Here is a 22,954-nt window from a genome sequence, read left to right as displayed (position 1 = left end):
TAAATGATAAGGATATTAGAAGTCACTGAGGGGTTGTTCTTTGACCATATAAAGACACAAGGCTGCAGGCTGAGTTATACAGGGAACTCTGAGTATCACTCTTGTATTATAAGGGATAATGTACCCCCTACTGTAAATGATAAGGATATTAGAAGTCACTGAGGGGTTGTTCTGTGACCATATAAAGACACAAGGCTGCAGGCTGAGTTATACAGGGAACTCTGAGTATCACTCATGTATTATAAGGGATAATGTACCCCCTACTGTAAATGATAAGGATATTAGAAGTCACTGAGGGGTTGTTCTGTGACCATATAAAGGCACAAGGCTGCAGGCTGAGTTATACAGGGAACTCTGAGTATCACTCATGTATCATAAGGGATAATGTACCCCCTACTGTAAATGATAAGGATATTAGAAGTCACTGAGGGGTTGTTCTGTGACCATATAAAGGCAAAAGGCTGCAGGCTGAGTTATACAGGGAACTCTGAGTATCACTCATGTATTATAAGGGATAACATACCCCCTACTGTAAATGATAAGGATATTAGAAGTCACTGAGGGGTTGTTCTGTGACCATATAAAGGCACAAGGCTGCAGGCTGAGTTATACAGGGAACTCTGAGTATCACTCATGTATTATAAGGGATAACATACCCCCTACTGTAAATGATAAGGATATTAGAATTCACTGAGGGGTTGTTCTGTGACAATATAAAGGCACAAGGCTGCAGGCTGAGTTATACAGAGAACTCTGAGTATTACTCATGTATTATAAGGGATAATGTACCCCCTACTGTAAATGATAAGGATATTAGAAGTCACTGAGGGGTTGTTCTGTGACCATATAAAGGCACAAGGCTGCAGGCTGAGTTATACAGGGAACTCTGAGTATCACTCATGTATTATAAGGGATAATGTACCCCCTACTGTAAATGATAAGGATATTAGAAGTCACTGAGGGGTTGTTCTGTGACCATATAAAGGCACAAGGCTGCAGGCTGAGTTATACAGGGAACTCTGAGTATCACTCATGTATTATAAGGGATAATGTACCCCCTACTGTAAATGATAAGGATATTAGAAGTCACTGAGGGGTTGTTCTGTGACCATATAAAGGCACAAGGCTGCAGGCTGAGTTATACAGGGAACTCTGAGTATCACTCATGTATTATAAGGGATAATGTACCCCCTACTGTAAATGATAAGGATATTAGAAGTCACTGAGGGGCTGTTCTGTGACCATATAAAGGCACAAGGCTGCAGGCTGAGTTATACAGGGAACTCTGAGTATCACTCATGTATTTTGAAACTTCTGTAAATTATAAGGATATTATTATAAGGATATAATAGTTGGTCGTGGTAAAAAAAATAATCACTGACATACTATAATTAAATTATCTTCTCTCTACCATTAGCCATGGATTGAAAAGGCAATATACTTGCTTGTATTCGTTAAGTTATATCGTCTGAACTATCTAATTGTTGCTGCTACACTGTGTCTTTTTATCAGATGTGTGTATCTATTACAAATACAGAGGCACAGAGAACGGCCCAAAGGCACATATTTGGGCTAAATTCCTTATTCCTTTTTTTTATCATATTTATTATTTCAGCCAGAAAACCCTGCCCTAACACCACCCCCCCCCCATTACCGGCCCTTCTTATCAGCAACTTTCTTTCAAAGGAAGGAGAGGTGGGAGCTCTATTCATACCAAGGGCTCTCGTAAACACAAGTAAAGGAATCAGATTGTTACTATAACACCCATAGAGATCCATCAAACTGACGTCTCATAGATCACAAGTAAAGCAAATAAACTCCACCTTCAAAGGACAATTGACTTTGTATGAAAAAAAATAACACTGACACCAAAAGCTAACAATCAAATTGTCCTTTGATGAATCATTCTAACAATGTTTAACACTGGGAGTAGTATTTATAGTAAATAAAGGAATATTCTTCGAGGGCAATTCTTTCTGGGGCAACAATGACCAGTTTAATTTTTATATTTAGCAAATGGTTGGGAGTTGTTCCCCTTTAAATGAATTTTTAGTATGACGTAGAGAGGGATATTCTGAGACAATTTGAAAATGCGTTTCATTTTTTTTTTATGTTTTTTTAAGTTTATTCAGCAGCCTTGAAATTTGCAATTTCGGCCATCTGGTTGTTAGGGTCTGAAATACCCTAGCAACCATACATTGATTTGAATAAGAGACAATATTATGAATAGGAGCGGTTTTAGATGGGATTAGTGACTCCCATTAGAAAGCTGTAAAGAGTCAGTAGAAAAAGGCAAGACATATATATAATTATATTACGTACTTTAGATATCACTATGATATAGGCAGTTTCAAGATTTTCATTAGTAACTGAGAATATAATGTACTTTGTTACTTTCATCAGTTTAAAAATACAATTAAATGTTCACCCAAAATACTTGTTGGTACAGTTATGGAAACTGTTATCCAGAATGGTGGGCACCTTGGGTTTTCCGGATAACGGATCTTTCCATAATTTGGATCTTCATACCTTAAGTGTACTAGAAAATCATATAAACATTAAATAAACCCAATAGGCTGGTTTTGTCTCCAATAAGGATTAATTATATCTTAGTTGGGATCAAGTACAAGCGACTGTTTTATTATTACACAGAAAAAGGAAATCATTTTTAAACATTTAGATTATTTGGATAAAATGGAGTCTATGGGAGACGATTTTTCCGTAATTCAGAGCTTTCTGGATAACGGGTTTCTGGATCCCATACTGTACTGTAAAAAAACCTTTGTTAAATCTACATATTATTGCTCTATTTGTATTGGTCTAAAAATATTTTTTTTATGTTATGAAAATGTTTTACTTGCTTTAATAATAATAAAACCAATAACACCAAATACACCTAAGTACAGGTATGGGACCTGTTAACCAGAATGCTTAGGATCTGGGGTTTTCTGGACAATGGATATTTCTGTAATTTGGATCTTCATACCTTAAGGAGCAGATTTATCAAGGGTCGAATTTCGAAGAGATAAATACATAATAATAAATTCGACCCTCGAATTGAAATACTTCGACTGAACTCATATTTTTCATCTGAGGAGGAACCAGTAAGTGAAGGTTTCCTTCTTAATAGTCCCAATTCTAGTAATACAACTAATGATGCATGGTTCACAAATGATGAAATTCAAAAGAGACTAGAACATGTTAAGATTAACAAAGGTCCGGGGCCAGATGGTATTCATCCCAGGGTAATTAGCGAGCTTAGCTCTGTGATTGCCAAACCTCTTTACTTAATTTTTCAGGATTCATTGAGATCTAATTGCTAATGTGGTGCCTCTATTCAAAAAAAGGATCCCGTTCTCAGCCTCAAAACTATAGGCCAGTTAGTCTGACATCAGTGGTAGGAAAGCTTTTCTAAGGGTTATTAAAGGATGATACTGGACTTCATAGCAAATCATAATACTATAAGTGTGTGCCAGCATGGTTTTATGCGTAATAGATCTTGCCAGACTAACTTAATTTCTTTTTATGAGAAGGTGAGCAGGGACCTTGATTCTGGGATGGCAGTGGATGTGATTTACTTAGACTTTGCTAAAGCATTTGATACAGTGCCACACAGAAGGTTACTGGTTAAATGAAGGAATGTTGGCCTGGAACATAGTATTTGTACCTGGATAGAGAACTGGCTAAAAGATAGACTACAAAGAGTGGTGGTAAATGGAACATTTTCTAATTGGACCAGTGTTGTTAGTGGAGTACCGCAGGGCTCTGTACTAGGTCCCTTGCTTTTCAACTTGTTTATTAATGACCTGGAGGTGGCCATTGAAAGTACTGTTTTGGGCAGTTTTGGACTCCAGTCCTTAAGAGGGATATAAATGAGCTGGAGAGAGTGCAGAGACTAAGTGCAACTAAACTGGTTAGAGGGAGGGAAGAGTTAAATTATGAGGGGAGACTGACAAGGTTGGGGTTGTTTTCTCTGGAAAAAAGTGGACTTTGTCTTTTTTCAACCCAATTTAACTATGTAACTATGTGACTGCGAATATCGAAGTCAAAGTATTTTCCACCGAATTTGGCCATCGTACGATCGAAGTAAATTTGTTCGACCGAACGATTTTAGCGTACAATCGAACAATTTTACTTCGATGTGTAAAGACTTAGAAAAATGGTCTAGAAGGTCCCCATAGGCTAACATAGCACTAACATAGGCTAACATTAATTTGGTGAAGTATTGAAGTCAAAGTTTTTTTAAAGAGACATTACTTCGATTATCAAATGGTCGAATATTCGAACGATTTTACTTCGAATTGAAGTCAAGGTCGAAGTCGTAGTAGCCTATTCGATGGTCGAAGTATACAAAAAATTACTTGAAATTCGAACTTTTTTAACTTCGAAAATTCACTCGAACCTTAGTAAATCTGCCCCTAAGTCTCCTAGAAAATCATATAAACATGAAATAAACCCAATTGGCTGGTTTTGCTTCCAATAAGGATTAATTATATCTTAGTTGGGATCAAGTACAAGCGACTGTTTTATTATTACACAGAAAAAGGAAATCGTTTTTAAACATTTGGATTATTTGGATAAAATGGAGTCTATGGGAGATGGCCTTTCCGTAATTAGGAGCTTTCTGGAAAATGGATTTCTGGATCCCATATCTGTACTGTAAAAAAAAACCTTTGCTAAAGGAAAAAGGAATTCTTTCCTAAAAATGTGGATTATTTGGATAAAATGGAGTCTATGGGAGATGGTGTTTCTGTATTTTGGAGCTTTCTGCATAACGGGTTTCTGGATAACAGGAACCTATACTACTGGTAATCTCTGTCACCTTTTGTTGTAACCTATGAATATTTCTGAAAAATTCATATAGAAGCAAAACAATATACAACCCATGGAAAATCTCTGAATAAGAGGAATCATCCTCCAAATCCACTGACCAACTGGAATAAAGAAGCAGTTGTACCGCACAGTTATTACAATTGATGCAGGTGACATAAGTGCAAGCAGTGAATGTATCAGGAGAACAGTAGGAGACTCCTTACCTGTCAGTGACTTCACCTGTTCTGCGTCTCTCACCTGTGTGCCATAAGATTTTGTTTCTGTAAGCACTAAGCTTGGTTGCACAACACGTGAAACCTGCACCACTGGTCTTTCCACTGAAAAATAAGTAAGATGAGCAAAACAAGGGCCTTCCTGGGAATGTATGGGCCATATAATATCCAGCTATGCAAGTATCTAATGACTGCCCTCCGCTCACTGCTACAGGAGGGGGAGCGGGGGTTAATAATGAATGTTTCTAGGGGCGCAACATTGGCACCTTTTTGTATTTCAGCCGAAGTCAAGAAAAAGGTGCAAAGCCCCAGTATTAGTTTAATGAATTTAAGAATGGAAATCATTGTGAGCCCAGTGATGTATATATTGCCATTACTATATATCTGTCTATCTATCCTCTATCTATCTATCTATTATCTATATATCTATATATCTATTATCTATCTATCTATCTATTTATCTATCCATCCTCTATCTTTCTATCTATCATCTATCTATCTATCATCTATCATCTTTCTATTTATCTATCCTCTATCTATCTATTATCTATCTATCTATCTATCTATCTATCTATCTATCTATCTATCTATCATCTATCTATCTATCTATCTATCCGTCTGTCTCTCTATTCATCCATCCATCCAACCATCATTTATCTATTTATCTCTATCTATATCTATCTAGTTTTCTATATATTTGTCTATGTATCTATTAATCTATCTATCTATCTATCTATCTATCTATCTATCTATCTATCTATCTATCTAATCCGTCTGTCTCTCTATTCATCCATCCATCCAACCATCATTTATCTATTTATCTCTATCTATATCTATCTAGTTTTCTATATATTTGTCTATGTATCTATTAATCTATCTATCTATCTATCTATCTATCTATCTATCTATCTATCTATCTATCTATCAATCTATCTATCTAATCCGTCTGTCTCTCTATTCATCCATCCACCCAACATTTATCTATTTATCTTTATCTATATCTATCTAGTTTTCTATATATTTGTGTATCTATCTATCTATCTATCTATCTATCTATCTATCTATCTATCTATCTATCTATCTATCTATCTATGTAATCTATCTATCCGTCTGTCTCTCTATTCATCCATCCATCCAACCATCATTTATCTATTTATCTCTATCTATCTAGTTTTCTATCTATCTATTTATCTATCTATCTATCTATCTTTCCATCTACTGTATCTATCTTTTATCTATATCTTGTTCTCTCTGTTTCGATCAATCACTGTTACTCTCTTTATATATACGTATATCTATCATCTATGTATCTAACTATCTCTATTTTTCTCTAAAGCCAGCCATAGATTTGCAGATATTACCCTTATATCCGACGAACGATCACTCTCAATCTTCCGACCTGCCACCAACCATTCAGATGAAATAAAGTAGTAAGAGAACAAATCAGACAATGTTCTGGCAATCGTATGACAGTTATGTCCGACAAATAGAAGTGACAGTCACCCAGTGACAGGGTCGGACTGGGCCAGCAGGACACCGGGAAAAAAACTGGTGGGCCCCCAGCTCTTGTGGGAGACAACCATTCCGTAAGTCAGAGCTTTCTGAATAATGACTTTCTGGATAACAGATCCCATACCTGTATAAGGGGTAGGGGTATCTCCCTCTTGTAAATAACAATAAAGTGGTTACATCAGGCACATCTTGCATTTCCGATGCAAAACTATTAAAAGTTAATGCTAAACCAAATGAATCGGGTTCAGCTCATAAATTGTAGTTTTATTTAGCAGCAAATCCAGGGGAATGTTAAAAGCAATTTTATAGCAGAGTAAGTTTGCAAGGGAAACTCTTGGTTCGTGGTTGCAAGCTGTATTAACATTGGACATTCCTTGACTAAGATAAGGAAAAGGTCAGTTTTGGTAGAAAAGTAGTGTTGGAACAAAATCTAAGCACCTCTGGATCCTGCAAAGAGACATTTTATTCAACTATTACTTGAAAAAAACATTGTTTTAGGGGGGTCTACACCTCACTACTGTCATATAACTACTACTAAGGACACATCAGTTCTGGGAGATCATAATATATTATTGCTGCATATGTCATTAGCAGAGGTCTACCTCCGTTTAGTATTATTATTATTATTATTATTATGTATTTATTTTGGTAATGGTAATAGTACTGATGGATATAATAATAGTAATAGTACTAGCAGTAGTAGCAGCTACATATGTAGTAATAGTGGTAATAGCAGAAGTAATAGTAATAGAAATCATAATAAAAATAGCAGCAGCAGAAGTAATAGTAAGAGTAAAAGTCATAGTGGAAGCAATAGTAAGTAATAGTGCAAGTAGTGGTAGCTGAAGAAGTCGTTAGCAAAGGTCTCCATGGATTTTCTTTTTATTTCCCATTTAATTATTGTAGTAATATTAATAGTATTTATGGAAATAGTAAAAAGAACAACTAACTGTAGTAGTACAGGTATGGGACCTGTTATCCAGAAACCCATTATCCAGAAAGTTCTAAATAAGGGAAAGGTCGTCTCCTATAGACTTCATTTTATCCAAAAAACATTCTATTGGGTTTATTTAATGTGTCCATGATTTAAGTAGACTCTAGTAGACTTAAAGGAAAACTATACCCCCAAAATGAATACTTAAGCAACAGATAGTTTATATCAAATTGAATGACATATTAAAGAATCTTACCAAACGAATATATATTTACATATATATTGCCCTTTTACATCTCTTGCCTTGAGCCACCATTTCGTGATGGTCTCTGTGCTGCCTCAGAGATCACCTGACCAGAAACACTACAACACTAACTGTAACAGGAAGAAGTGTTGAAGCAAAAGGCAGAACTCTGTATGTTAATTGGCTCATGTGACCTTACATGTGGTTTGTATGTGTGCACAGTGAATCTTACGATCTCAGGGGGCGGCCCTTATTTTTTAAAATGGCAATTTTCTATTTATGATTACCCAATGGCACATACTACTAAAAAAGTATATTATTATGATAATGGTTCATTTACATGAAGCAGGGTTTTACACATGAGCTGTTTTACTCAGTATCTTTTAATAGAGACCTACATTGTTTGGGGGGTATAGTTTTCCTTTAAGGTATGAATCATGGAAAGATCAGTTATCTGGAAAAACCCAGGTCCCAAGCATTATGGATAACAAATCCCATACCTGTAGTAGCAGATGTAGTAATAATGGTAATAGTAATTGTGGAAATGCTAGTAATGGTAATAGTGAATAGTAATTATGTGAATAGTGAATAGTAATAATGAAAGTACTAGTGGTAATAGAAGCAGTCGTAGTAAAGGTAGTGATAGATGTTAATAGAAGTAATAGTAAGTAGCACTACAAGTGGTAGAAATGGTAACAATAGTCATTACAGAAATAGTAATATAGGCCCATGTTAAAGAGACTCTTGGTTCAAAATATGAGTGAGAGATAGTACTAATATGATAGCTGTAGTAGTTATATTAATAGTAGTGGTGATATTAGCAGAAGTCACTGTAGTAAGATTATAAGTGGTGATTAATAGTATTTGGGGATACATACTTGATGGATAAATATATAATTCTATATTTACGTTGAGGAACAGAAAAGGCTAAAACCCAGCGTGATATTAAACTGCAACTCTCTTTACTTGGGACATGAATCCTGATAACGTTAGCACTGACACCAACATTTCTTTTTTTTTTTTTATAACTCTTTATTTAAGTAGTTTTATGAATTTTACACAAATAATAAGTAGGACAAAATAGGAAACATAAGAAAACAGAAAAAAAAAAAAAACCACATAGGAAAAACAAAAAAAATTATACAGTTGGACACCAACATTTCTAATGATGATAGTAATAACAAGGGCAAAATAATATAATTAGGGTTCATTTTCATGTGGTCCCTTTGTAACTATTGACTCGATGGCATTGCCATTGTGTATCCTATTTATCAGCAGCCATTTTCACATGGGTCAGACAATACAGGTCTAATGAATCTGCGCCCTCAGAAGACCGATGTTGTTGCTAATCTACTAACAGAGCCCCATTTTTCTTATATGAAATCAAGGAGAAGGCAAATCTGTAGGTGTCACATTATTTTGAGCGTATACATTTGTTTACCTTGTAGACTATTCATGGTATTTCCTAAGAAAATGTAATTAGATCATAGTTGAATCAATCATTTTTGTAGATTCAATAGACACCCGAATTATTTAGCAAACAAAGAACCCATGATCTGCTTGAATTCACCCCAGGACATTAAAAAGCACTTAGTTTTGATGTCTGTCACTGCCCTAGTACAAAAATCAGATCCCGCTCTCAGCCTGACAATCAGTGGCCTGTTAGCCTGACATCTGAGTATTAAGCACAAGAGTGGAAAACACTTCAATATTTTTTTTTTTGCCAATGTATTAATGATGGATGTAGGGAATGGTGTAAAAGAAAGCAATCAAGTACTTTAGTACCGTTGTGTATTTTCTGCCTCGTTGCAATGCATAATTGCGCATGAAACGCGCAAGGCTTAAAGATGCAATTTTTACCATTACTTTATGAGGTGGCCTTTGTGGACTCCTATAATGCCCAAAAAGCTGATGGTCTGGGGCTAGTGCTTGTGATCCAGCTAGACCGTCAGCTAGGGCAGCAGAACTCCGGTCAATATTGGTCTCAGACATTTAATTTGTTCTTGAATTAATAACTGGTTGCAGGATGGACAGGGGGTAAATGGAACATGCACGGGGCAACAATTGGCAAATGTCCAGTGTTGATAAATTCAAGTCTATGTGTTTGGGGAAACAAACTGAATGCTGGTTATACACTAAACTGAAGTGTATTGGAGATCTCTTTAATTGGGGGTCAGTCAGTGGTCACAAAAGCAATGAAGTACTGTCTTACATATTTGGGCTCCGATCCTTTATAAATGAGCTGGAGAGAGTGCAGAGACTAAGTGCAACTAAACTGGTTAGAGGGAGGGAAGAGTTAAATTATGAGGGGAGACTGACAAGGTTGGGGTTGTTTTCTCTGGGGGAAAAAAGGCGCTTGTGAGGGGACATGATTAGACTTTACAAGTACATTAGAGGACATTATAGACAAATAGCAGGGGACCTTTTTACCCATAAAGAGAATCACGTACCAGAGGCCTCCCCTTCAGACTAGAAGAAAAGAACTTTCATTTAAAGGAACAGAGTAGGGGGTTCATCACAGTGAGGACAGTGAGGTTGGGGAATGCACTGCCGGGTGATGTTGTGATGCTGATTCAGTTAATGACTATAAGTAGTGATGGGCGAATTTATTCGCCCGGCAGGAATTTGCGGCGAATTTGTGCAATTCGCCGCCAGCAAATAAATTTGTGAAACGCCCGCAAAAAAAGAGTGTGTATAAGAATTTACAGATTCAGTAAGTGGGTCAGTAGTACTTTAACGGTTGCACTTGATGGAGAGTTTACGTTTATAATGTAAATCAAGAGAAATGTCGCTTCTCACTGTACAGAGAATAATTGCACATGAACATGGGAAGGGGCAGCAAAACCTGAGGCCAATAACACTGTATCATTCACCATTACTATTATTCTGGGAGGCTTAGTACACAACCCAAACACACAACAATCTCAGCGTGAAATTCTGTAATCCTGAAAGGCCACATTCCACACTTCTGCTTGTGTAGTTCTGAAGAAACTCTAATCCTCACCCAACCGGCTCTCAGAGGCGTCTCTCTGAAACCCACGTCTCCTGGCTATTGATTTGCACAGAAGGAGAAAACAATAAATCTTATGGGATATTTACATTATTATTTCTTTAAGATGAATTTATCTTACACACACGCATATACAGTATATATTGGAGGATCTCTCTGTACAGACTATGAGCAAACTTAGGGACTGTTCCTGCTGAATTGTGCTTAGTACAGGGAATACCTATGCTGCCATAGTTTTATGGGATCTCTCTGTACAGACTATGAGCAAACTTAGGGACTGTTCCTGCTGAATTGTGCTTAGTACAGGGGAATACCTATGCTGCCATTGTTTTATGGGATCTCTCTGTACAGACTATGAGCAAACTTAGGGACTGTTCCTGCTGAATTGTGCTTAGTACAGGGGAATACCTATGCTGCCATAGTTTTATGGGATCTCTCTGTACAGACTATGAGCAAACTTAGGGGCTGTTCCTGCTGAATTGTGCTTAGTACAGGGGAATACCTATGCTGCCATAGTTTTATGGGATCTCTCTGTACAGACTATGAGCAAACTTAGGGGCTGTTCCTGCTGAATTGTGCTTAGTACAGGGGAATACCTATGCTCAGGTCCACTTCTGCTATGAGGCAAGGTGAGACCCTTGCCTCAGACGGCAGGGAGCGGCCAGTTACAAGGGCCGGCAAAACGCCTTCTCTTGTAACTTTAAGAGCCGAACTTCCGTGTTTTAACCCGGATATTAGGCTTCGCTAGTGCAGAGAGAACCATTGCACTCAATGCACTAGCGATACTGCTCCCTTAGACACGCTCCAACGCTAATTTTTAAGCATGGAGAGGGGGAGGAGGGGGCAGAATTGGCGCTGCCTATGCTACCATAGTTTTATGGGATCTCTCTGTACAGACTATGAGCAAACTTAAGGGACTGTTCCTGCTGAATTGTGCTTAGTACAGGGAATACCTATGCTGCCATAGTTTTATGGGATCTCTCTGTACAGACTATGAGCAAACTTAGGGGCTGTTCCTGCTGAATTGTGCTTAGTACAGGGAATACCTATGCTGCCATAGTTTTATGGGATCTCTCTGTACAGACTATGAGCAAATTTAGGGGACTGTTCCTGCTGAATTGTGCTTAGTACAGGGAATACCTATGCTGCCATAGTTTTATGTTATCTCTCTGTACAGACTATGAGCAAATTTAGGGGACTGTTCCTGCTGAATTGTGCTTAGTACAGGGAATATCTATGCTGCCATAGTTTTATGGGATCTCTCTGTACAGACTATGAGCAAACTTAGGGACTGTTCCTGCTGAATTGTGCTTAGTACAGGGGATACCTATACTGCCATAGTTTTATGGGATCTCTCTGTACAGACTATGAGCAAACTTAGGGATGTTCCTGCTGAATTGTGCTTAGTACAGGGAATACCTATGCTGCCATAGTTTTATGGGATCTCTCTGTACAGACTATGAGCAAACTTAGGGGACTGTTCCTGCTGAATTGTGCTTAGTACAGGGAATACCTATGCTGGAAAAATAGAAACAACTGAGGCACACTCACTACAATGCATCTGCAAAAATCAAATCCTTTTCATTTTTATTTTAAGTGAGATCCCAGCAAAAGTTTCGGGGCAAGCCCCTTCTTCAAGTGCTACTTACAAAACGTGTGCAAACAAACATTTAAAGGGAGGGTTAATGTGTAACCCCACCTCCTGTGATTAAGCAATGACATCACAATCATAATTGACAGTTAGTCACAACCTTATCCTCATAGTAATTAAATCCAAAAGGGTACCAAGTACCTCAGTGCCTTATTCGTCCATGAAACATAATAGTCCATAGTCCACTTCCTTGGTGCAAGAATCCATATATGATATCCACTGTATCCAGATATGTAACTGTGAAGAAATATTTACATATATATATATATATATATATAAGCACAAAATCACAAACCCACATTTACAAGGTAAGGTTTGACACGCATTAATAAAAAAAAGAGTAACTCAATTCCTCATTAAGTCCCATAGGCGCTGGGGTGTTCAATTTCTCTATCCACAGGACTATTTGTTGTAAGAGTAATCTGTCCCTATTCCCCCTACGCCTCGGGAAATTCACAACCTGTAATACCAGCCACCTCAAGTGTTTACTATTATGGCCAAAAGTTTTAAGTTGAGAAACCTATGCTGCCATTGTTTTATGGGATCTCTCTGTACAGACTATGAGCAAACTTAGGGGTCTGTTCCTGCTGAATTGTGCTTAGTACAGGGAATACCTATGCTGCCATAGTTTTATGGGATCTCTCTGTACAGACTATGAGCAAACTTAGGGACTGTTCCTGCTGAATTGTGCTTAGTACAGGGAATACCTATGCTGCCATAGTTTTATGGGATCTCTCTGTACAGACTATGAGCAAACTTAGGGGACTGTTCCTGCTGAATTGTGCTTAGTACAGGGAATACCTATGCTGCCATAGTTTTATGGGATCTCTCTGTACAGACTATGAGCAAACTTAGGGACTGTTCCTGCTGAATTGTGCTTAGTACAGGGAATACCTATGCTGCCATAGTTTTATGGGATCTCTCTGTACAGACTATGAGCAAACTTAGGGGACTGTTCCTGCTGAATTGTGCTTAGTACAGGGAATACCTATGCTGCCATAGTTTTATGGGATCTCTCTGTACAGACTATGAGCAAATTTAGGGACTGTTCCTGCTGAATTGTGCTTAGTACAGGGAATACCTATGCTGCCATAGTTTTATGGGATCTCTCTGTACAGACTATGAGCAAATTTAGGGACTGTTCCTGCTGAATTGTGCTTAGTACAGGGAATACCTATACTGCCATAGTTTTATGGGATCTCTCTGTACAGACTATGAGCAAACTTAGGGGACTGTTCCTGCTGAATTGTGCTTAGTACAGGGAATACCTATGCTGGAAAAATAGAAACAACTGAGGCACACTCACTACAATGCATCTGCAAAAATCAAATCCTTTTCATTTTTATTTTAAGTGAGATCCCAGCAAAAGTTTCGGGGCAAGCCCCTTCTTCAAGTGCTACTTACAAAACGTGTGCAAACAAACATTTAAAGGGAGGGTTAATGTGTAACCCCACCTCCTGTGATTAAGCAATGACATCACAATCATAATTGACAGTTAGTCACAACCTTATCCTCATAGTAATTAAATCCAAAAGGGTACCAAGTACCTCAGTGCCTTATTCGTCCATGAAACATAATAGTCCATAGTCCACTTCCTTGGTGCAAGAATCCATATATGATATCCACTGTATCCAGATATGTAACTGTGAAGAAATATTTACATATATATATATATATATATATATAAGCACAAAATCACAAACCCACATTTACAAGGTAAGGTTTGACACGCATTAATAAAAAAAAGAGTAACTCAATTCCTCATTAAGTCCCATAGGCGCTGGGGTGTTCAATTTCTCTATCCACAGGACTATTTGTTGTAAGAGTAATCTGTCCCTATTCCCCCTACGCCTCGGGAAATTCACAACCTGTAATACCAGCCACCTCAAGTGTTTACTATTATGGCCAAAAGTTTTAAGTTGAGAAACCTATGCTGCCATTGTTTTATGGGATCTCTCTGTACAGACTATGAGCAAACTTAGGGGTCTGTTCCTGCTGAATTGTGCTTAGTACAGGGAATACCTATGCTGCCATAGTTTTATGGGATCTCTCTGTACAGACTATGAGCAAACTTAGGGGGCTGTTCCTGCTGAATTGTGCTTAGTACAGGGAATACCTATGCTGCCATAGTTTTATGGGATCTCTCTGTACAGACTATGAGCAAACTTAGGGGACTGTTCCTGCTGAATTGTGTTTAGTACAGGGAATACCTATGCTGCCATAGTTTTATGGGATCTCTCTGTACAGACTATGAGCAAACTTAGGGACTGTTCCTGCTGAATTGTGCTTAGTACAGGGAATACCTATGCTGCCATAGTTTTATGGGATCCCTCTGTACAGACTATGAGCAAACTTAGGGGACTGTTCCTGCTGAATTGTGCTTAGTACAGGGAATACCTATGCTGCCATAGTTTTATGGGATCTCTCTGTACAGACTATGAGCAAACTTAGGGGGCTGTTCCTGCTGAATTGTGCTTAGTACAGGGAATACCTATGCTGCCATAGTTTTATGGGATCTCTCTGTACAGACTATGAGCAAATTTAGGGACTGTTTCTGCTGAATTGTGCTTAGTACAGGGAATACCTATGCTGCCATAGTTTTATGGGATCTCTCTGTACAGACTATGAGCAAATTTAGGGACTGTTCCTGCTGAATTGTGCTTAGTACAGGGAATACCTATACTGCCATAGTTTTATGGGATCTCTCTGTACAGACTATGAGCAAATTTAGGGGACTGTTCCTGCTGAATTGTGCTTAGTACAGGGAATACCTATGCTGCCATAGTTTTATGGGATCTCTCTGTACAGACTATGAGCAAACTTAGGATAATAGGTCCCATACCTGTACTTTGTACTTGTTGGTAACTAAGCTACTTTTAGCAGCCTTATTGTATGGAGATCTGTTCTAAGCATTGTGGATAATATATCCCAGGGCCAGAACTAGGGGTAGGTAGAAGAGGCACGTGCCTAGGGTGTTAAGGCAGAGGGGCGCCAGGCTTGTACCTCTTCTGACGCCTTCCCCTAGTTCTGACCACTATGTTCAGAAGCTGCAGCAATTCTTACTAATTTGCGTTTTTCTGCGCACTCGCCACTTGTCACACTTCGGCGCACACTCGCGCTTCCTTGCTGCTTGTACACTTTTGCGCAAGCAGCGGGGGCCGCGTAGTCGGCCAGGTTGCCTAGGGTGCCAAGCACTGATATATCCAATACCTGTAGTTTGGATTGAGTGATCTGCCTGATAATAAATGAATCAGCAATGCACCTGTGATCACATGTAATTTGGGTTAGGGTTCATATGTAATATGTTACTTATGACTATTGTGTGTTGGGTTGGGTGTAGCTGAGTTTTGAGATATGTAAACTTTGAAGAATGAAGATTTGTGGCTAGAGTGCATTCATCATCTGTTATGTTTAATGATGTCTAAGGATAATCCTTTGCAATGAAATCCAGCTGGTAGAACTGCTTCTGGTATTTTGTGTGTGGATACAGATATATTTGCAGGAATGTGGTACCACCCTTGGCATGAGACCTTTTCACTACTAGTTAGTTGACTGGTGCATGTGCCAAGCCTGTAGGAGAGTTGTTACAACTGGTGATATGCAGGTCAGTAAAAAATCAACCTGCAACCTGACCCTAATCCGAAAGACCTTAAACTAAATCCGACCAGAACCGGCTTCTTTCTCTGTATGATACCTCTGTGTGCACCTTTGTTCCAACACAGGGAATTTTTGGGAGCAGTGGAAGAGTGTACTTCCCCAGTCTGACCTGCACCCAACCATAACCCTCAATGGTTGGCCATATCTCAACCCGAACCCACTCAATTGATAGACAACCTGCATGTCATGGGTTTCGGGTCAACCCGCACAACACTAGTTACAATGCCCCCAGCTCTTTAAGTCTCCAGCAGTAAGAAGAGGAGAGTATACGCTGGTTTTATCTCTCTGATATCTCTGCCATGGTCACCAGCCAACAGTATCCTACATGGTCAATATGGTCCGGTCTATCTGCCTGAATTTCTCAAATGAGTTTGAGGTTATCAGACATGCCATGGACCAGGAGACAAGTCTTTGGATCTATTGGACAGGGTAAAAGTCAGAAAAAGCCTTTGTGGGTGTTGGGTCAGTAGTTGGCTCAGTAGTTGGAGAAAATAACCTAAAATAAAACCAACATTAAAGCCATTCTTATGGTCCCATTTGTCTTTCCTAATCCTGGTTAATAATGTCATTATCTCCCACCATAGCATTTCACATTCAACTGACTAAGAAGGGACTGCAGGTCTTTCTGACCATGTCTCTTCCTATCGTCCATCTATAAGCACACTCCAACGGAATTCTGAAATTGACCTGGAGGAAAGAAAACAGCAATACATATTTTGCAACAAGTAACTGTGTTGGTGGCCAGTAATAATGATAGACTGTTACAATGGGAATGTAATTTATGGTATCTCAAATTCCAAACTCCAAGGTCCCGGTCACGGCTCATGCTTCAGCTTATAACTAGTGATGGGCAAATTCCTCCCGCTTCACCGAAAAATGCACAAATCAAAATTTTTGTTGACGCCGGCAACAATAGTAACGCACAATTCCGGCATCGGAATTGTCACCGGCGTCGGAATTGTCGCCGGTGTCAAGAAATTTTTAAAAATAATTCAACGGTGGCAAAAGACAGAAATTCACTGCGAATTTGCGTCTTGCAAATAAATCCACCCATCACTACTTATAACAGATGCCTTTTGCTTCGGGAGGAGACCTCCACTAGTTGGATGCAGCCAGGTCTTAAAGTGAGAGGACCAAGGAGAGGGTTCTGGACAGCAAGGGAACCGAACAGGTACAAGAAGGACAGGGAACAAGGAATGTAGTTGAGGGTCACGCCAGGTTGATACCATTCAGGTAGTGCAGTACAAAATCAGGAAAAAGAGACCTAGTTGGGGTTAGAACCAATAGTAGCACAGTACAAAAATCAGGATCCAAAGAATGGTCAGTAAACGGGCAGAGGTCGGAACAGGTAGCGAAGTAGCAGATGTCAGGGACAGGCTAAGGTCAAGGAACAGAGATAAATAACAATAAAAACACCCAGGAACTATTATGAAATAGACCAACGTTGGTCAACGAGTGCTTGGTTTAGGCCACATTTAAATATTTGAATATTGCTCTGCACGCAATGAGGTCACGTGCAGCACCAAGTTAAAAAAAAGGACTCGTGCGTCAAACAGAGGAAGAAGACAACAGCTGTGGGCGTCCCCTCAGCCCCACTAGACCACCGGGTACCCTTACAGAGAATTATAGCACATGTATGTATAGTAAAAAAAAAACCTTGTCTTGATGGTGCTTACCACTAGGAGCCTCCAAAGAATGGAAGCTGTAAGTAAATGCTTCCCTACAGGTTATAGTGCTTTGTTTTGGTTATGACATGGTGGTGGGGGTTACAAGTGCAAAATTTGCCCCCATTATACTAACCCAAAGCATAGCAGTGAGCTAGTGAGCATTTCATCATCTATCAAACATGCTAACCCTGAAGAACCAATGAAAACCCTCAAGACTCTTTGAGTGGAGCAACAGACTGAAACGATTCATGTAAAGTACAGAGAATTATTGAGTATTTACTTATCAGATCCACTGAAATCTGACAAAAATAGGATAAATAATATAAAAAAGCAGAGAATATTTTTAATTTTTCTAAGACCTGTTCAAGGTTTGTACCTGTGGCTGGCCCACTAAGAAAACAATCTATCTTGCCAATGATCTGGTTCCACCAGGAAACAATTATGCATTTAGTTCGAAATCGTCTTTATAAAGAAGCACAATGAAAGGAATGCAGGAAAGAACCGAAATAATGGACGGTATTTATCGTTGACTACAAAAGAACTCTTAACTGTACACACAAAAAGGGCAATTTAACGGAGAACTGAACAATAACGTGTAGTTTCTGAAAAAGAAAAAAGTATTGCTGAACTTCACTTTCACTCATCTCTCAGTATTTATACAATGGGCAGTATCTCATTAATCGAAACCCAGTTAATAGATATGAATATGGAGGGGGTGTGTGTGGCTTGTCTGAGAGGTAAATGGCTGTGTGACTTTGGAACTCCAGGTAGCCAACCACTAGCCCAGGCTAAGTTAACTCTGCTATTTGTTAGGAAATAGATGGATCGCTGACAATCCAAGATGGCGCCCCACACTAGAATAGAGAGAGATAACTCGGACACATAAAGTGAATGTCAAAAAAAAAAGACCAGAATCAAAGCCTCATCTGCTTGTTAACCTGTACCTGTACCAGGGCCGCTATCAAGGGGGGACAGGGGGGAGAGTTGTAGGGGGCCATGAGGGTGAGGGGGGCCTGGCCACGCCGCACTTACTTGATTAGCCGGGCCCCCCTTCTTTCTGAGAGCTGCCGACTTCGGAAAGGCAGGACAGGAGCACAGGGTGAGGTATCCATTACTTTCCCTTATTGGTCACAGAGTTTAAGTCCCGCTTGAGCTGCTCAGGGTATTGGATAGCTGAGGTTTGAACTTCTCCTCTAGCTCATCCAATCACAATGCAGCTTTACCGGGACTTGAAATTCTGTGATCAATAAGGGAAGAAAATGTTGTCACTGGAAGAAGATGCAGCCACCTGTGCTCCCCTCCTCCCTTCTGTAGTTGGCAGCTCACTGACAGCAGGTGGGCCCCACTAATGAAGTAAGTGTAACATGGCAGGGCCCCCCTAAAGGTAACCCTTTGTGGTCCCTGTTGTGTGGTGGGGCCTTGGGCACCAATTTTTTTTTAAACTTTTGTGGGGGGGGCAAGTTTTTTTACATGGGGGCCCTGGCCACCAATGTTCTTATAATGTGGGAGGGGGCAGTGGAAACCAATTTTATTTTTACCATATGGGGTCCTTGCAACCAATATTTTTAAATGGGGGGCCCTGGCCACAAATGTTTTTATGGGGGGCCCTGATCACAAATGTTTTTTTATTGGGACCCTGACCACCAATATTTTATTTATTTTTTATTAACATGTGGGAACCCTAACCACCAATGTTTTTTTTTTACTGTGTGGTGGACCTGTGGGGTGAGGCGGACCTGTAGGTGGGGCTTGCGGTGGGCGCAGCCCAGGAAATTTTGTCGTATGGGGCCCTGCGATTTCTGATGGCGACCCTGACCTGCACTAATCTTCTGATCCACTGTGGCCTCTTAGGGTAAGTGCACATAGGCAGATTCGGGGAGATTAGTCGATCCGGTGTAAGGAGTTACACAAATAAAGATGTAAAACAAGAAGTTATTCAACCTTCATAGTATAATAACAATTTTATCACAAAAGACCAAGAAGTTGATCTTCTGGGATCCTTTTTGAAAAATCTTAAAAACCCTCACTTGAACTCTGACTTCTAAGGAGAGCAGAGACAAGAACATACACTCAAAAGTACCCCCAGCACTCCAAAAACCACTACACCCCAGGAACAGATTGAGATCACTATGAACTTAATTCTATAGGATGCCCTTCCTCCAATTGGGATCACAAAACACCATCTCACCACATGATTTGGAATTTGCAACTTGTCTAGAGACAACGACTGGGGGACCCGAATTTCATGAATGTTTCTACAGTAAAGATTTACTTCTTTTAATTGTTATTCCTCTATGATGTTCCTGGTTTGAACTACTTGAATACTAGTTTTGTTCTCTTTTCTCACTGAGGGTAACACAAATAAATCTGCTTGAAAAAGTCGGTGTGCGAAAAAGTCACAAAAAGTGTTCATCAAATTGAATTCTGTAACTTTTTGGCATTGCCGCTCGAAAATCACACTTTTTGAGATTGCTGCTAGGGATGGGCGAATTTTTTTTGCAGCGGAAATGATGCCCATAGACTTGTATGGCGTCCGTGCGTCAAAAAAAAGACGTAATTTTGTCGCTCATAGACTTTTATGGGTGTCGGCGATATTTGCGAAGCGAAACGGGTCAAATTCGCCCATCCCTAATTGTTGCATAAATATCAGCCCCAAAATGTCAAAAACTTAGAGAATCATGAAGGCAAGAAACATCTTCCAAACATCTCCCACTGACTTCTAGAGGTTTTAGCTGGAGTATTTTGAGAATCGGATTTGTAGCATAATAAACAAGTTTTGTTTCCCACAACTTTTTCAGATTTTTGGAGTAAAATACTATATGTATAATAAATCGGCCTTATAACTGTTCCCATCTACCAAAACATACAATTTTAATTTTATACAGATCTCCAGCAACCCCACTGAGCTTAGAGCATTCTACTGACAGAAGATTGACACCAAGATTGATATAAGATACTAAAAAAATCTTAACTTTTATCTAGGATTCGCTTATTAAGCCAAAACTCAAAAATATTATCACTAGTGATGGGCAAATTTATTCACCAGTCGCAAATTTGTGGTGAATTTGCACGATTCGCCGCCAGCGAATAAATTTGCAAAACAGCAGCAAAAATTCACTGGCGAAAATTCGGCTGTTCACTGGCAAAAAAAACTAGACGCCGGCGCCATTTTGCAAATTTTTCAGCATTTTGTGAATTTCGTGGGAAATTCGATAATTTTCCGGTGAATGGGCAAATTCGCTTCGCTGTAAAAAATATTTTGACCCCGGCGCCAAAATTCGCGTTTTGCGACAATTCTGACGCTGATGATAATTCTGATGCCCATTAAAGTCACTGTCACTGTTATTGTCACTGGCAATTTGCAAATTTATTTGCCGGCGGCTAAACGCCGGAAATTCAGCGCAAATTCTCACCTGCCGAATAAATTCGCCCATCAATAATAATTACTACAAAACATGAGGTGTTTGTATTACACTTTGGCCAAAATATGTAAGTTTACTGGACACTTTAAGGCCCCTCATTGTTCATGAGTAAAAAACAATATGTGACTGAGAAGGTCAATGACTTTCAGTGGGAGTCATTAGAGCTTCACTTAAATAGCTCTTGGTTAATGGAACCCACTTTTTCCTTTGAGGGCTGTGAGAATATTGGCATTAGCCTTTTGACCTGCCATTCCCCCAAGTGGGACACCTGCATTGAAACCACTACAAATTGGAATACTATAACTCACACAAGTCCATCTTGCTTCCCTATAGCTGCCAGTTTCCTTGAGCTTATTTATGCTGAATATTCAAAAACACCTAAATGCAAATTGGCACATGGTGATACTTTTGTATCAGGGTTGTTGAGCTTGTTATCCCATCAACCAATGGGAGCTGTAATATTCAGCATACAAAGGGAATATTTCAGGATCTCTATTGCATATGTCCAGAAATGATAATTGCTGCAAAAAATACCATGAAGAACCAAGAGCCAAGACAATAATATCATCAATGCCAAATGCCCAACTAAGAGCCAAGCCAACAAAATCTTCAGTGCCAAATGCCCAACTGAGAGTCAAGCAAATAAAATCATCAGTGCCAAATGCCCAACTAAGAGCCAAGACAACAAAATCTTCAGTGCCAAATGCCCAACTGAGAGTCAAGCAAATAAAATCATCAATGCCAAATGCCCAACTAAGAGCCAAGACAATAATATCATCAATGCCAAATGCCCAACTAAGAGCCAAGCCAACAAAATCTTCAGTGCCAAATGCTCAACTGAGAGTCAAGCAAATAAAATCATAAGTGCCAAATGCCCAACTAAGAGCCAAGCCAACAAAATCTTCAGTGCCAAATGCCCAACTGAGAGTCAAGCAAATAAAATCATCAATACCAAATGCCCAACTAAGAGCCAAGACAATAATATCATCAATGTCAAATGCCCAACTAAGAGCCAAGCCAACAAAATCTTCAGTGCCAAATGCTCAACTGAGAGTCAAGCAAATAAAATCATCAGTGCCAAATGCCCAACTAAGAGCCAAGCCAACAAAATCTTCAGTGCCAAATGCCCAACTGAGAGTCAAGCAAATAAAATCATCAATGCCAAATGCCCAACTAAGATCCAAGCCAATAAAATCTTCAGTGCCAAATGCCCAACTAAGAGCCAAGCCATTAAGATCATCAATGCCAAATGCCCAACTGTGAACCAAGCAAATAAAATCATCAATGCCAAATGCCCAACTAAGAGCCAAACCAATAAAATCCTCAATGCCAAATGCCCAAACGAGAGCCAAGACAATAAAATATTCAATGCCAAATGCTCAACTTTTTCACTTGCAATTCTGGTCAAGCACACGTGGAACAGAGAACTAGTGACCCAACTATCACTTATTTCGTGCGTGTTCCTTATTCATCTTGCTGCTAATTACCAATTGGGTTCTTCAGAAAAACAGGTAAATCAACCCTTCAGCTCAAGAATCTGACTCTAAAACATTTTAATAACAGCTTAGCAACATGGAAACATGGAAAAAATGCTGAATAATTGGTTTATCAGAAACAAAAATAGAATTTCCTTTCGTTTTTGACATCCCTGTGCACTCATCAGTATACACCGAGCTTTACAGATATGGCGAAGGGGAGTGAGAAGCTGCGTGATCCCCAACCAGTGGCTCACGAGTAACATGTTGTTCACAACCCCTTTGCTGTTGCTCCCAGTGGCCTTAATGCAGGTGCTTATTTTTGGATTTCTTGGTG

This window comes from Xenopus laevis, chromosome 7S (assembly GCF_017654675.1).
Source record: "Xenopus laevis strain J_2021 chromosome 7S, Xenopus_laevis_v10.1, whole genome shotgun sequence".
NCBI lineage: Eukaryota > Metazoa > Chordata > Amphibia > Anura > Pipidae > Xenopus > Xenopus laevis.
Note: the sequence above shows the minus strand (reverse complement) of the source record.